This window comes from Podarcis vaucheri, assembly GCF_965113315.1.
Source record: "Podarcis vaucheri genome assembly, chromosome: 3".
NCBI lineage: Eukaryota > Metazoa > Chordata > Lepidosauria > Squamata > Lacertidae > Podarcis > Podarcis vaucheri.
Window position 1 is genome coordinate 64,672,787 of NC_138761.1, and position 16,261 is coordinate 64,689,047.

Below are 16,261 nucleotides of genomic sequence, written 5' to 3' on the forward strand. Positions count from 1 at the left end.
GAATGGAGAGGTTTGATCTTCTTGCAGTCCATGGGACTCTCAAGAGTCTCCATAATTCAAAAACATCAATTCTTCGGCGATCAGCCTTCTTTATGGTCCAGCTCTCACTTCCATACATCACTACTGGGAAAACCATGGCTTTTACTATACGGACCTTTGTTGGCAAGGTGATGTCTCTGCTTTTTAAGATGTTGTCTAGGTTTGCCATCGCCTTTCTCCCAAGGAGCAGGCGTCTTTTAATTTCGTGACTGCTGTCACCATCTGCACTGATCATGGAGCCCAAGAAAGTAAAATCTCTCACTGCCTCCATTTCTTCCCCATCTATTTGCCAGGAGGTGATGGGCCCAGTGGCCATGATCTTCGTTTTTTTGATGTTGAGCTTCAGACCATATTTTGCGCTCTCCTCTTTCACCCTCATTAAAAGGTTCTTTAATTCCTCTTCACTTTCTGCCATCAAGGTTGTGTCATCTGCATATCTGAGGTTGTTGATATTTCTTCCGGCGATCTTAATTGCGGCTTGGGATTCATCCAGCCCAGCCTTTCGCATGATGAATTCTGCATATAAGTTAAATAAGCAGGGAGACAATATACAGCCTTGCCGTACTCTTTTCCCAATTTTGAACCAATCAGTTGTTCCATATCCAGTTCTAACTGTGGCTTCTTGTCCCACATAGAGATTTCTCAGGAGACAGATGAGGTGATCAGGCACTCCCATTTCTTTAAGAACTTGCCATAGTTTGCTGTGGTCGACACAGTCAAAGGCTTTTGCATAGTCAATGAAGCAAAAGTAGATGTCTTTCTGGAACTCTCTAGCTTTCTCCATAATCCAGCGCATGTTTGCAATTTGGTCTCTGGTTCCTCTGCCTCTTCTAAATCCAGCTTGCACTTCTGGGAGTTCTCGGTCCACATACTGCTTGAGCCTTCCTTGTAGAATTTTAAGCATAACCTTGCTAGCATGTGAAATGAGTGCAATTGTGCGGTAGTTGGAGCATTCTTTGGCACTGCCTTTCTTTGGGATTGGGATGTAGACTGATCTTCTCCAATCCTCTGGCATCACTTCCACTGGCCTTATTATTTGCAGTGCTTTCTAAGGCCCATTTGACTTCACTCTCCAGGATGTCTGGCTCAAGGTCAGCAACCACACTACCTGGGGTGTACGAGACATCCATTTCTTTCTGGTATAATTCCTCTGTGTATTCTTGCCACCTCTTCTTGATGTCTTCTGCTTCTGATAGGTCCTTACCACTTTCGTCCTTTATTATGGTAATCTTTGTACGAAATGTTCCTTTCATATTTCCGATTTTCTTGAACAGATCTCTGGTTCTTTCAATTCTGTTGTTTTCCTCTATTTCTTTGCATTGCTCGTTTAAGAAGGCCTTCTTGTCTCTCCTTGCTATTCTTTGGAAATCTGCATTCAATTTCCTGTATCTTTCACTATCTCCCTTGCATTTTGCTTGCCTTCTCTCCCCCGCTATTTGTAAGGCTTCGTTGGACAGCCACTTTGCTTTCTTGCACTTCTTTTTCATTGGGATGGTTTTAGTTGCTGCCTCCTGTATAATGTTGCGAGCCTCCACCCATAGTTCTTCAGGCACTCTGTCCAGCAAATCTAAATCCTTAAACCTGTTCCTCACTTCCACTGTATATTCATAAGGGATTTGGTTTAGATTGTATCTTACCTGTCCAGCGGTTTTTCCTACTTACTTCAGTTTAAGCTTGAATTTTGCTATAAGAAGCTGATGATCTGAGCCACAGTCAGCTCCAGGTCTTGTTTTTGCTGACTGTATAGAGCTTCTCCATCTTTGGCTACAGAGAATATAATCAATCTGATTTCGATGTTGCCCATCTGGTGATGTCCATGTGTAGAGTCGTCTCTTGTGTTGTTGGAAAAGCGTGTTTGTGATGACCAGCTTGTTCTCTTGGCAGAACTCTATTAGCCTTTGCCCTGCTTCGTTTTGATCTCCAAGGCCAAACTTGCCAGTTGTACCTTTTATCTCTTGATTCCCTACTTTAGCATTCCAATCCCCTATAATGAGAAGAACATCCTTCTTTGGTGTCACTTCTATAAGGTCTTGTAAGTCTTCATAGAATTGGTCAATTTCAGTTTCTTCAGTACCAGTAGTTGGTGCATAAACTTGGATTACTGCGATGTTAAAAGGTCTGCCTTGGATTCGTATCGAGATCATTCTATCATTTTTGAGACTGCATCCCAGTACAGCTTTCGCCACTCTTTTGTTGACTATGAGGGCCACTCCATTTCTTTTACAGGCTTCTTGCCCACAGTAGTAGATATGATAGTCATCCGAGCTGAATTCGCCCATTCCCGTCCATTTTAGCTCACTGATGCCCAGGATGTCAATATTTATTCTTGCCATCTCATTTTTGATCACATCCAACTTACCCAGGTTCATGGTTCTTACATTCCAGGTTCCTATGCAATATTTTTCTTTACAGCATTGGACTTTCCTTTCGCTTCCATGCATATCCACAACTGAGCGTCCTTTCGGCTTTGGCCCAGCCGCTTCATCAGCTCTGGATCTACTTGTACTTGTCCTCCGCTCTTCCCCAGTAGCATGTTGGACACCTTCCGACCTGAGGGGCTCATCTTCCAGCGTCATAACTTTTATATGCCTGTTGTCTTTGTCCATGGAGTTTTCTTGGGAGGGATACTGGAGTGGCTTGCCGGTTCCTACTCCAGGTGGATCACGTTTGGTCAAAACTCTCCACTATGACCTGTTCATCTTGTGTGCCCTGCTCGGCATAGTTCATAGCTTCTCTGAGTTATTCAAGCCCCTTCGCCACAGCAAGGCAGTGATCCATGAAGGGGGCAAACCAAGGTACCACTATATTATTAGTAGTAGTACTGTATGGCATTTTCTTTGTTGCAGTCTTGTGAGCTGTAACTTGGACCTTCTAATATCATTTGAATAAAAAAATCCTGAATTATCACTCTACTAATCCCATACTTTTTATATTTATGTTTTCTGATATCCAGCGTTTGGAAACAAAACTTGCCTGTAAAACTATCACATGTAACTGTTTTCTCTTTAAGATTTTCAAGAATATTCAGAATAAATGTTTGACACCATCAGAACTTCAAACACTAAACCTATCTAAGAAAGTAGTCAAAATTCTCTCATTTGTCTGTAAAGAGTTTTCTAGAGATAAATGCAATACTTCATGTATTGCCAGATGTATCATTTGATTAATTTGTTTAATCTCTTAGGAGCTCTCTTACCTTTCCAGTGCATTTAGTTTTATCACTTTGCCACCATTCTAGCTGCCAAGAGCCATTGCTTTGTGTATATTCAACATTTTAGCTTTGTGCATTTCCATTATATTCAGAAACAAATCAGAAATGATCTTACACCAGTTATCTCAACCCCTCACCCTCAATATTTTCACAACATTGGTACACTCTTACAGCATATCTACTATATCGCTACCCATTATTCTAGACCTCAGGTGCTTTGAATTAGACTCTTGAAAAGTCATTTAATTTCTTAAGTGCACATTAAATTTAACGTAAGTGTCAGATTTTTAAGACTGCAGCCAACCTAAGGTTGGTAGTACAGTATATCCTAATGTTTTATGACACTGTCTAAAACTTTGCATTGTCTGCATATGCTGTTGGGAACTTCAATCTGCTGGTCTTTCTTCGTTTAGTTTTTTTAAAAATTGAGAGAAAATTGTTCTAATTATTTTAGTATACAAAAATATTTCCAGGTTTGTGATTCTTCTAATACTGCACTATGATTTTAAAAAGAAGAGAGAGCTTTCAAAGTTTACCCTGACACATATTTTAACCTTTGTCGGTGGTGAATTGTAGTGTATGCAGTTTTATGTACAGTAGTGCCCCGCAAGACGAATGCCTCGCAAGACAAAAAACTCGCTAGACGAAAGGTTTTTTCGTCCGCGATTTGCCTCGCAAGACGAATTCCCCTATGGGCTTGCTTCGCAAGACGAAAGCCCATAGGGAAATCTCCGGGGACCTCTTTTAAATGCTAGCGGTGGGGAGCAAAGCCTTCCCCCCCCCTCCGGCCATCAGAAGAGGTCCAGGAAGGCTGGCGGGGGCCAAAAGGCTTTGCTCCCCAGCGCCAGCATTTTAAAAGCAGTCCGGGATAGCAGGGAAGCGCTTCCTGCTATCCCGGGCGGCTTTTGAAGGCAGGAGAGATCCGCGAAGCCTGGGCGCGCTGCGCGCAGGCTTCGGCATGCTGGCAACTCTCCGCCAGCAGCGGCAGAGCTGCCGCTGCTGGCAGAGAGATCCGCGAAGCCTGGGCGCGCTGCGCGCAGGCTTCGGCATGCCGGCAACTCTCCGCCAGCAGCGGCAGCGCTGCCGCTGCTGGCGGAAAGGTCCGGGATGCCTGGGCCGGACAGCTTTTGAAGGCAGGCGGGGGGAGCAAAGACTTTCGCCCCCGCCAGCCTTCAGAAGAGGTCCAGGACCTGTTCCGAAGTGGGGAGGGGGGGCGGGACACCTGGCCCCGCTGCCCCACTTCGGAAAGCTGTTCCGAAGTGGGGAGGTGGGGCGGGGACACCTGGCCCCGCCGCCCCACTTCGGAAAGCTCTTCCGAAGTGGGGAGGGGGGTCGGGAACACCTGGCCCCGCCGCCCCACTTCGGAAAGCTCTTCCGAAGTGGGGAGGGGGGTCGGGGACACCTGGCCCCGCCGCCCCACTTCGGAAAGCTCTTCCGAAGTGGGGAGGGGGGGGCGGGAACACCTGGCCCCGCCGCCCCACTTCGGAAAGCTCTTCCGAAGTGGGGAGGGGGGTCGGGGACACCTGGCCCCGCCGCCCCACTTCGGAAAGCTGTTCCGAAGTGGGGCGGGGGGCGGGAACACCTTCTGAAGGCGGGCAGGGGGCGAAAGTCTTTGTCCCCCCCGCCTGCCTTCCCAGGGGCTTTTAAATCGCCCCGGACAGCGGAGAAGTCCTCCGCTGTCCGGAGCGATTTTAAAATGCCGCCCGCCAGCATTTTAAGATAGCCCCGCACAGCGGAGAAGTCCTCCGCTGTCCCAGGGTTTTTTAAAATGCTGGGGGTGGGAAGAAAAGCCCTTGTCCCCCCCCCCAGCCTTCAGAAGAGGTCCGGGGACAGACTGTCCCCGGACCTGGTCTGAAGGTGGTTTCCCTAGGAACGCATTAATTGATTTTCAATGCATTCCTATGGGAAACCGTGCATCGCAAGACGAAAAAACCGCAAGACGAAGAGAATTGCGGAACGAATTAATTTCGTCTTGCGAGGCACCACTGTATTAGAAATTGAGTGGGTTTTTTGTTTGAAGAGCTATGGGTTCAGGTATGCCCAGCACAGCTGCAGACTGCTATAGCTCAGTGAACACAGGCTTTGCATGCAAAAGGTCCTTTTTTTTAAAAGTTTCTCATTACAGGGTCATTGAAGGCAGGAAGAAATCTCTGCTGAGCCATTGGCAAGCTGGTGTCATATGAAGAGGAGTACCATTTGTCTGACTCCCTACAAAGCTTCTATACTCTGAATTTCAGGACACAGAGTTGTATCAGCTTAAAGGGTTCTCTTGAATCTGACATAATAGGAAGGACTCTATGAAGCTGGTCAATTCTTTGTCCTTTGCTTGCTTCTTGGCCTACTTTTTTTCTTGTATCACATAGGAAATATTTTAAATTAAAATTCCTGAGAGTGGTACTGCAGCTTCTTAGCACAGGATGGTTGTTATTGCCTCTGTGTGCTATGGAGCCTCAGTTCCCAATCTTCCTAACTGAGCTGTGAACCTTATTCAGTGGCTGCAACTAGTTATGGGGATTCACCCACAAGGACATACATTTTCCTCTCTCAGCAGGTGTCAGAGCCTTATATGTGTGCATTTAATCAGTTGTAAGTTCTAATAACTTCTGTGGGACTGGCACCCAAATAAATGTGCATTAAAGTGCAACCATAATTCAGTATTTCCTTTATTTAAAATCATGTAGCTGATACCATGACCCTGATTTTTTTAAAAAAAACAGCAACCTTCTGTGCACATTTGTTAGTTTACTTTTATTTATATATAACAATATTTTTATACTGTGTCAAAAATAGATCAAGGTGGTTTATAGAATAAAACAAAAAAACCATACAATAAAAACCATTAAAAAGTTAAGAATATATTTTCAGTTGTTCAGCATACGTTCATGATGCAAGGCCTAGCTATAGTGTTCACTGTACTGATGATACCTTTTTAATCAAGTGCTGTAATAGCTTTTTCTATATATAAGGTACAATAAGTGTCACCATACATATGATGTGTGCTAATTTTTTCATTGTTGATTGAATTGGTAACATTCAATATCATGGAAGCTATGAGGGCTGATTAGTTCAGGTGCTTAATCAGCCTACTGCATTGATACAGCTTTGTATTACCTTTTGCAAATGAGATTCAAAGCAGCTTTAGCAGTTTCACACTCTGATTTCAAATACTTCTTTCTGTCAATGTGTTACTGCTAACACATTTAGATAGCAAAGAATGTGAAAGCATCTATTCAGTATTTTTAATGTCCTTCAGCTTGGTGCTGCTGTTATTGATATTCTTGTATATAAATCTAGCCTACCAACAATATAGAATGGCAAACTGTGTTGGCTCCTTATCTAATTTTGTATAGAAAGAAAATTTGTGGGTTTTTGTGGGGGGGGGGGTTAAATAAAGAGTAGGAAGAGGAGTATTTATTAGATTCATCAATATATTTCAGGGCGGTTCACAAGATAAAAATACAAGATGAAAGCACAAAAAGTAAAGATGTGTAAGGTAATAAAAGGGAGAAATTGGAAGCCAGGCATGGGGTGGGGGGAAGTCTAGAAGGGATGAATAAGTAAGTAATTTGGATGTTAAATTGTTAAATTATTGAAAATTGAAAATAAAATATGGAAACAGATAAACCATTTTTTAAAAAGGAAAATAAATCACGCTCCCATCTTTTAATCTGAAATTTAGCAGAAAAACAAAAGTGTTGGTTTGGTTATTTTTTCCTCCTGAAACTGTATCTTGGATAGCATTCTGTATATTCCTTCATTTGCTCTCTTATTGTAATTATGCTTGTATTATTCAAGAGTCCTATCTTTCCATGTGGTCTGGCTGCTCCAGTAGGCCAGTAGGTTATGATCCACAAGTGGGTTGTACCCCATCCTAAAGTGTCCAGCACCAGTGGTACCACCAGTATATTATTTTTGTTTGGATTCCTTCCTAATTGGGGTGGGTGAAGAGAGGTGACGAAATGCAAACAGGAAGAGAGTTATTTTAACTTTAATAGTTGGGTAGAAGAAGATACTAGGTACTCTTTCACCTGGCATGATGAGCTCAATCTACAAACAACCCCCCTCCTGTGTACAACGATTTAAAATATAGCTTTGAATTTAGTCACCCTAAAGAAGTAAGGAGAGAAGTAGGTGGTAAAATACGTTAAGTGGGTCCCCTATTGCAGTTTGTGGAGGTCAGGGAGGCGGAGGTCCTAGATATGAAAAGGTTGAAGTATTGTGCTCTAGGGCGTTTGGATGAGTTCATTTCTGTTTTTAACTGATCTTTAAGCCTGCCTTTGTCATTTATTCCAAACACGGTGTATCACAGCATGTTTGTTTTAACTGAACGATACTGGTAGATTGTGGTGATGTTGCCTATTTAACATTAAGGAAACTTCTTTCAGTTCTGGGTCAACAGAATTTGTAGCCATTCTTGGTGTTTCAGTATAGAAATGTGCATAGCCAAATGGTTAAGCTCTATCCTATAAGCATCTAATATATGGCTATTGGGAAGCCATTTCCAGGCCAAGAGATTAAGCAGCAGAGGGGCAGTTGGAGCACTGAGGTCTGGGGAGTAACATAAATACATATTTGCTCCAACCTACTATCTGTTGGCTATTGTTTATTTTATTTTTATTGTAAGCCACCTCGGACTTGAGGTCAACACAGTAGTACCTCGGGTTCGGAACAGTCCTGCTTATGAACGCTTTAGGTTACAAACTCCACAAACCCGGAAGTAGGTGTCCCGGGTTGCGAACTTTGCTCTGTACAAATGCAATCCGCTTCCAGGGCCGCAGGAGGGAATGCACGCCTCGGGTTAAGAATGCTTAGGGTTAAGAATGGACTTCTGGAACGAAATAAGTTCATAATCCGAGGTACCTCTGTGTAAATACTCCTAAAAAAGCGAACAGCAGCATTTGCAAGTGCTTATGCTCTGGTATGCTTTACCAGACAAATCCTGCGACTTCCAAGTGTTCTTGATTTTTCAACTCCCTCCCATAAATCTGCTTTGAGTTGAGGGACTCGTAGGAATCATATGTTACAGTGTGTGTGTGTGTGTGTGTGTGTGTGTGTGGCAGAGAGCTGCAAATGTACTGGTAGTGGCAGAAACAACAATCCCCTTATATAGTTTGAGGGGCAACTTCAGATCCGTGCTTGTGTATGGCCTGCTTCGCTTAACACACTAAGCCTGGAACATGGAATGCGTGACCCTAGCTTTCATAAGCCCCAGTGCTTAGCATGAATGTGTGAGCTCCCGTGGTTTGGCTTAGCATGATATGTAGGCTAGGCCTACGTAGATTATGCAAGGTAAAGGTTAAAAAAAAAGGTAAAGGATCCCTGGATGGTTAATTCCAGTCAAAAGCAAATACAGTGGTACCTCGGGTTAAGTACTTCATTTGTTCCAGAGGTCCGTTCTTAACCTGAAGCACCATTTTAGCTAATGGGGCCTCCCGCTGCCTTGTGCCGCCGGAGCAAAATTTCTGTTCTCATCCTGAAGCAAAGTTCTTAACCTGAAGCACTATTTCTGGGTTAGCGGAGTCTGTAACCTGAAGCATATGTAACCTGAAGCGTATGTAACCTGAGGTACCACTGTATGGGGTGCAGTGCTCATCTCGCTTCAGGCTGAGGGAGCCGGCATTTTTCCACAGACAGCTTTCTGGGTCATGTGGCCGGCATGACTAAACCGCTTCTGGCACAACGGAACACTGTGATGGAAGCCAGAGCACATGGAAAAGCCATTTACTTTCTTGCTGCAGTGGTACCTATTTATCTACCTGCACTGGTGTGCTTTCGAACTGCTAGGATGGCAGAAGCTGGGACAGTGCAATGGGAGCTCACTCCATGACACGGATCTGAACCGCCGACTTTCCAATTGGCAAGCCCAAGAGGCTCAGTGGTTTAGACCACAGTGCCTGGATGTGCAGAGTTGGCTCCGATGCTACAGTTGTAATCTCCCCAATACACGAAAAAAGATGTTGAATGGACAGGTGCATGTGTCACGTAGTTATTAGCAGACTTTCATTTATCATGCAAGTCGCTTGAAACGTAAACTAATCTGAGTATATAGGTAAGAGGTCTCAGTACTACAAAACAATTGTGCTGCTAACATGCATATTATTAATGGTGAAAGTAAAAAGTGTGAACTTGTTTTGGACTTTGCAGTGTATTCAGAAATCTGTTCTGGTGTGACAAAAATGACTATTGAAAAATACATGAATTAACAAATCCAATATACGTGGTTATATGTGTAAGAGACGTAGAACAGGAATGGGGACCCTTGTGAGATGTTGGATTTTAGCTTCCATCAGCCCTCACCATTGCCCAGACTGGGGGTTGATGAGCGTTTCAGTCCAAGAACAGGTATGCGGCCACAAGTTGCCCCTCCTGGTGTAAACTGCATTGTAAGTGTTGCCGCTAAAAATTTCTAGGTGATACTGTCCTTGGGAACTGGTGGATTTTCACACTTAATAATAATGAGAAGAGCAGATAATAAGTAGGGAGGGGAATGCTCAATATTTAGCAAGGCAGAGATATTAGAAAGACAATATAGACTGAAATTTTCAAACTACTAGCTCATTTTTCCATTTCTAAGCCAAAGCAAGCTCACCGGATGGGGATTTATTAAATGAATTAACTTGCTATTTTAAGTTTCAATAACTACAGGTCAACTGCCTTCTATTTTTGTGCACTTAAAAGGTATGAAATCTTTGTATGAAATCTATCTCATTTACATGTGCAAAGGAGAACAGTGTGTGTTTATTTTATTTCCTGTCCTTTCCTATATCAAAATGTGCACCGATAATGTAACAACGGAGAGGTGCATTAGAGTTTATAGGAACAGCAAACCCTGGATGACTGCTGAAGTAAGGTTACTCTTGAAAGCTCGGGATAATGCCTTTAAGGCAGGGAACACAGATACATACAGAGGGGCAAGAACAAAGCTCAGGAAAGGCATTATGGCGGCAAAACAACAATATAAGCTTAAAGTGGAGAATTGCCTAGCCGATAACAACATGAAACAAGTGTGGCAGGGACTGCAGTATCTAACCAAATACAAGGACAATACGAGGAACACGGTTAAGGCTGATGATGTGTTAGCGGAGGAGCTGAACATGAGTTATAAAGATCAAGTGTCACGGCTCCTGCCTGCTAGCCTATAAACTCTCAGCTGCTTATTCTATATGACCATCAAGTGAAAGCTGCATTGTGGGCGGTGAATCCCAGCAAAGTGGCTGGTCCGGATGGGTGCTGGGGAAAGTGGTAAGAAACTGCTGATCAACTAGCAGGGGTCCTGACAAGGATTTTTAACATCTCCCTGCAGACTGCTTGTGTACCATCGTGTTTTAAAGCCGCCACCATTGTCCCAAGCCCAAAGAAAACAGCAGTTAACTGCCTAAATGACTACAGACTCATTGCATTAACATCTGTAGTGATGAAATGCTTTGAGAGATTGGTTCTTCAACAACTTAGGACATGTTTTCCACCGGATTTTGATGAACCCCAGTTTGCTTACAGGAGAAATAGGTCAACAGACGATGCCATAGCCACAGCTTTTCACCTTGCAACCAGTCATCTGGAGAGACCGGGGAATTATGTCAGAATGCTGTTTATTGATTATAGCTCGGCTTTTAAAACCATCCTTCCGGAGATTCTTATTAAAAAGCTGGTGGACCTGGACCTTTCCCCTACCATCTGTGATTGGATTAAAGACTTTCTGAGTGATCGCACACAAATAGTGAGGATTGGGCCTGTTACATCTACCTCTCTGAAACTCAGCACTGGCACCCCACAGGGATGCGTGCTGAGTCCCTACCTGTACTCGTATACATATGACTGCATTTCATCTGATCCATCTACTGCAATTATTAAGTTTGCAGATGATATCACCATAATGGGTCTAATTACCCATGAGTCAGCATATAGGGAGGAGGTTCCCTATATGGAGATGAGTCAGCATATAGGGAGGAGGTTCAAAAAGTCTGCACATAGTGCCTAGAGAACAATTTGCACCTGAATATCAGCAAGACAAAGGAGATTGTGTTGGACTTTTGGAGGAAGAGAGAGGAACTAGCCCCGTTGTATATCAGGGGTGTGTGTGTGGAGAGAGTCTCTTCCTTTAAATTCCTGGGAGTTTACGTTAGTGAAGACCTCGCTTGGAAAATCAATATAACCCAGGTGGTTAGGAAGGCCCAACAGAGACTCCATTTCCTCAGGGTCTTGCGAAAGAACAATAGAAAGTGTCCTTTCATACTGTATAACCGTGTGGTACACTGTTTTAACAGCCATGGACAGGAAGTCCCTACAGAGAGTGGTGAATACAGGATATGACATCATGGGCTGTCCTTGGAGTTCGCTAGATGATATCGTGGGAGACCGCTGTCTCAGGAAACTTCTTAGGGATGACTCATACCCTGGCCAGCACTTCTTCAATCTCATACCTTTGGGCAGGAGATACAGAAGTATAGTCAGCCGCACCAACAGGTTGAAGAACAGTTTTTATCTGTGGGCTGAATGGGAAAAAAATAGTGGTGTAATTGACTTCTGACAAGACACAGAGCGTGAACAAGACTCAGTGTATGGAGGGGGGGGTCGTTTAATTTCACTGCACATAGGTGGTGTAGTGACAATAAAGGTTCATTATTATTATTATTTAATTTCCAGTTAGCTTTGCCTTTTTTAGATAGTATCCAATATAATAGCATCATAGAAAGTTGTATTTGGTTTGCTGGTTAAATTTAAACTTACTGTCAGATGCACAAAAATTGAAAATCTTTTAAAGTTGCTGAATTATTCAAGTTGTCAATTCTTATTGTCCCTAGAATGGTTAACTTACTATTACAAAGTATAAAGTTATAATGGGCTGGAAAAATGCAGTTCTTTTCCATACTTAATTTGTGGATAATGTAGCAAGAATATTGGACAGTAGTGTATGAAATGTACGTTTATTAGGTGGTGGGGGGGGACGGTGTCATTCCCCATAGTATTTAGGACTGGGTGCTTTGATCTCTGTCCACAGAGCTTTTTATGGGACATACTTGATGACGAATCATGCCTGAAACGATAGCTCATCTAGAAGGGCAAAGTGAAATATATTTTAATAGCACGCATGCTGAGTGTATGCAGCAACATTGTCTTGGACAAGAGACTCTGTGGAAGATGCACAAGGCTTCCACCAAAAGCAGCAGCCTGGGTTGTGCACTTTTTTGGGGTAGCAGTAACATTTTGACACCCATCACTCCATGTTATTGGAGGTGGGGGATGTTAATCATAATGACATCTGGACACAGTAAGTTGGAGGTACAGATGTGAAGGCAGAGAACTCAATTGGGACTGCTGTTTTCAGTGGCAACCTTGTTTTTCATATATGTAGTTTCACACCCAGAGTCCCAACCCTATGTGCATTTTGGGCATCTGGTTTCTGTATGAACTTTGATTTTATCATTTAACATGTTTTGGAATGAAGAAAGGCTTTCCTCATAATAGAAAGGTCACACGCTGGTGTAATTTTTTTCCTGTGTAGATGAGCCTGTCTGAAGATTTGCAGACACATTTGCTTAAACTTGAGACTTCTTGTGGATGCTATCATGAGTTTAAGATTTAGGATTGCCTCTGACTAAATCATATTCAGAGTGGACACAATGAAATCAGCGAACATAAATTAGGCCTAAAGGTTTCGTTATGTTTGATTTGTAAAGCACACTGGTAACTGATCTGTTAACAGCACCATCCTCTGGTGTTGTAACGTCAGATTTGCTGCCTGATACTACTTCGTTTCTGGAAACATGACTGAATTGCAGTAAAAGTATCGACTCGTTACATGTTGTACTTTCAGTTTTACATACTCATAACGAACCAGAACCTCAACAGAAATTCTATTAATTGTGTTGAACGTTACCTTGGACTACATAAACTTTCAGTTTAGATTAACTGGTTTGTAGAGAAATGTTGGTAGGGCTATCCCCCATTTAGTGCTGACACTGCTTTTTGCATGCCCATTTATGGTCAGACAACTGCGAATAACATCACACAATGTTTTCCCTGCTTGTCAATGAAACACACATTGGAGTCATTTAGTAAGATACGTTGAATAAGGAAACACCACAAACACATTTGTGGTTATAGCAGAATGTGAGAATCAGATAATCAGAGACCGCCTTTGGGAAGCATGTTTACTGCGCAAATGATTCCTGAAATATTGTTCTCACAGCTTGAAGGCAACAGTTTGCTTGAGATGGAACCGAACATATTAGACCATTTGGGCACCGTGGACATCTTCATTTATATCTTATACAGCTTGGACTCTCGTTTATCTTGGGCTGCTAGTCATGTTTCATTTGTTTGCTGTGCTCCCATGCATTTTCTTTTCCCTAAATCTTCTGTCAGTTTGGTCAGGTAGCTTGTTTCACCCTGTTGAACAATACTTATTTGGTGGTTCACATGTAACTAGAGCGATGCAGTTGTAAAACGAAGCAAAATCCCATGAACAAGTTTAAGCTGCGCACAGCAATTTCTGATTTTGTGTGTTTTTCTTGCAAGCAGAGTGACATTATTTTCATACTGAACTCTATTGATTCTATTGTGTGGTGTAAATGCACATCATGTGTGTCAAATGTGCACTAATCAGTTTAAGAAACTGTTTTTGTCTGAGCATGTAGTCAGTTTGGGTGATAACCAGTTGTGGCACCCTGCTCTCACAAGCCATTCTGCTAACGGAACCTTGTTCTTAGTTTAGAGCTGAATCCAGGGCTTGTCTTGTACTTGTGAAAGTTGGTGCACAACCACTTTTATCATACTCTGCGACAGTTGCTCTTTACGCACCACTTCTTGCACAACAACGATGATTCCATACGTAACAATAGCACAATAAGTTTGAATCTTGCTCTCTGTTTTCAGTAGGTGGTAGGCAATGTTTTATCATTATGTGACACATTTATGGACAAAACATTGATAGGAATTACTTCAGGATAGCCCCACTGGATTATATCAGGAGAGGATGCATGTTATCTAGGCACGTTTCACAGAATTGGATTGGGCTATCCTCTCTAGGTTACCTCAGGCCCTGGTTGTGAGCTTCCCATAGATAGCTGGCCGCAGTAAGAGCAGAATGCTGGACTTTATGGGCATTTGGCGTGCTCCAGATGACTCCTATATTCTTAAGGACTTGATTGGGTGCAGAGGGAGTAATTTAGATATCTGTATGCAGTATTTTCAAAGTTTTTTTTCTTCTAAACTCAGAGCATTTTGTGTGTCTTTGCAGGCTATCTTGAGGCTCTGCTTGCATGACAAATGCACTGTGAGATCCAGGTGGCTCTTAGTTATTGTGGTTGCTGCAGTTATGGAAATAGCTACCAGTCTGAAAGTGTGCCTGCCTGGTTCTTTGCCACACACACCGTACATGAGTGTGTCTACTTGGGGGCCCTGAACATCTTACTTGAACAAGAAATTACCGTGTGCGTACAGGCTCACAAGCTTTATAAAGAAGTCACAGCTGAAAGCAACAGGGCTTTTACTTGGAAACCCCCTGGTGCAACTTCTATTTAGGAAATAACCTTTTTCTAAATAACTCATACTTCTTTCTTGGGGAATTATTCAAAAACAGCTTGCAAGTTGCTGAACGTCTCGAAGTTGAGCGAGGCCATACCTAGTCACACACTTAGGTGATGACCCCAGTTCATCAGTAGGCAAGGGAATCTAGGGCAGCGTTAGATGGGCAGGATGAAAGACTTCCTCTGCTCAGTACATTCTGTTAACATGTTAAACTCACTAGTTTTGAAATGTACCATTAGTGCAGCCCACAGCTTTAACAAAGTAGAATCCAGTACAGCACACTGGAGTGTGGGTGAGAGGGAGAGTGTACTGAATACTGTGAAGGCTATTTGTGCCCTGGGACGATTAAATAAATTCTGAACCAAGGAAATCTACATTCCGTAAGTTGAATAAATTATGCAAATTAGTCAAACATAGTAAAGGTAAAGGGGCCCCTGACCATTAGGTCCAGTCGTGGCCGACTCTGGGGTTGCGGCACTCATCTCGTTTTATTGGCCAAGGGAGCTGGCATACAGCTTCCGGGTCATGTGGCCAGCATGACTAAGCCGCTTCTGGCGAACCAGAGCAGTGCACCAAAAGGCCATTTACCTTCCCACCAGAGCGGTACCTATTTATCTACTTGCACTTTGACATGCTTTCGAACTGCTAGGTTGGCAGGAGCAGGGACCGAGCAACGGGAGCTCACCTCATTGCGGGGATTCGAACCACCGACCTAAGGATCGGCAAGTCCTAGACTCTGTGGTTTAACCCACAGCGCCACCCGTGTCCCTAGTCAACCATACTTTAAAAATAAATAAATAAATGTTTCAGTACTGAGAATTTGAAAGATTTTGTTTGTGAATGTGTGTATTTCTTTTAAGGACTGGATAATTGCAAAAGTTGAAATGGCATAAAATTAGGCAATCCCTTGGATTGCCAAGCTGCAAACTGCTGTCTCACCCTATCCTTTAGGAAAATGTCATTCCCCTTCCCTGTCAATATCTGGCTTGAATTAAATTATACACCACCCTTCATCTGAAGATTACAGGGTAATTTACAATATAAAACCATAAAATGCATATAAAACCACAAAATAACATAATAAGAAAAAGCAAGACACATTTAAAAGGCCACATCAGCCACAGTGGAATAAAAACACCTAGAATACTGCAGCAGAAACACACAGACTCAGAAGTTTGCAAAAAGAAACAAATGTCTGGAAAGATGGACCTCATTATTTGGGAACACATACAGGGAGAAACTATTATAAGTGCATTCAGACAAATATAACTATATGTGCTTTACATTTAGCTTTTGATAAACAACAAAGTCTTTCAGAGTGGGGAGGAAAATGTTAAAAAGGATATTATCTCAAATACAGCATCAACAGAAGGTTAAAAAACGAGAACCTCACCTATTTGAAGTTAGGGGAGTTTCAAAAACATCCAGCCATTACATAAGAAAACTTCCATTATTAGGATGCCAAATATGATGAGCATTGGC

General features: G+C 42.8%; 1 protein-coding gene across 1 annotated transcript in view; it reads left to right on the plus strand.

Annotated features, from left to right (window-relative positions):
- The window catches only part of HBS1L (HBS1 like translational GTPase), a 48,070-nt gene that overhangs the window by 13,525 nt on the left and 18,284 nt on the right, over nucleotides 1-16,261 (plus strand). The gene's annotated exons all lie outside the window — the stretch shown is intronic.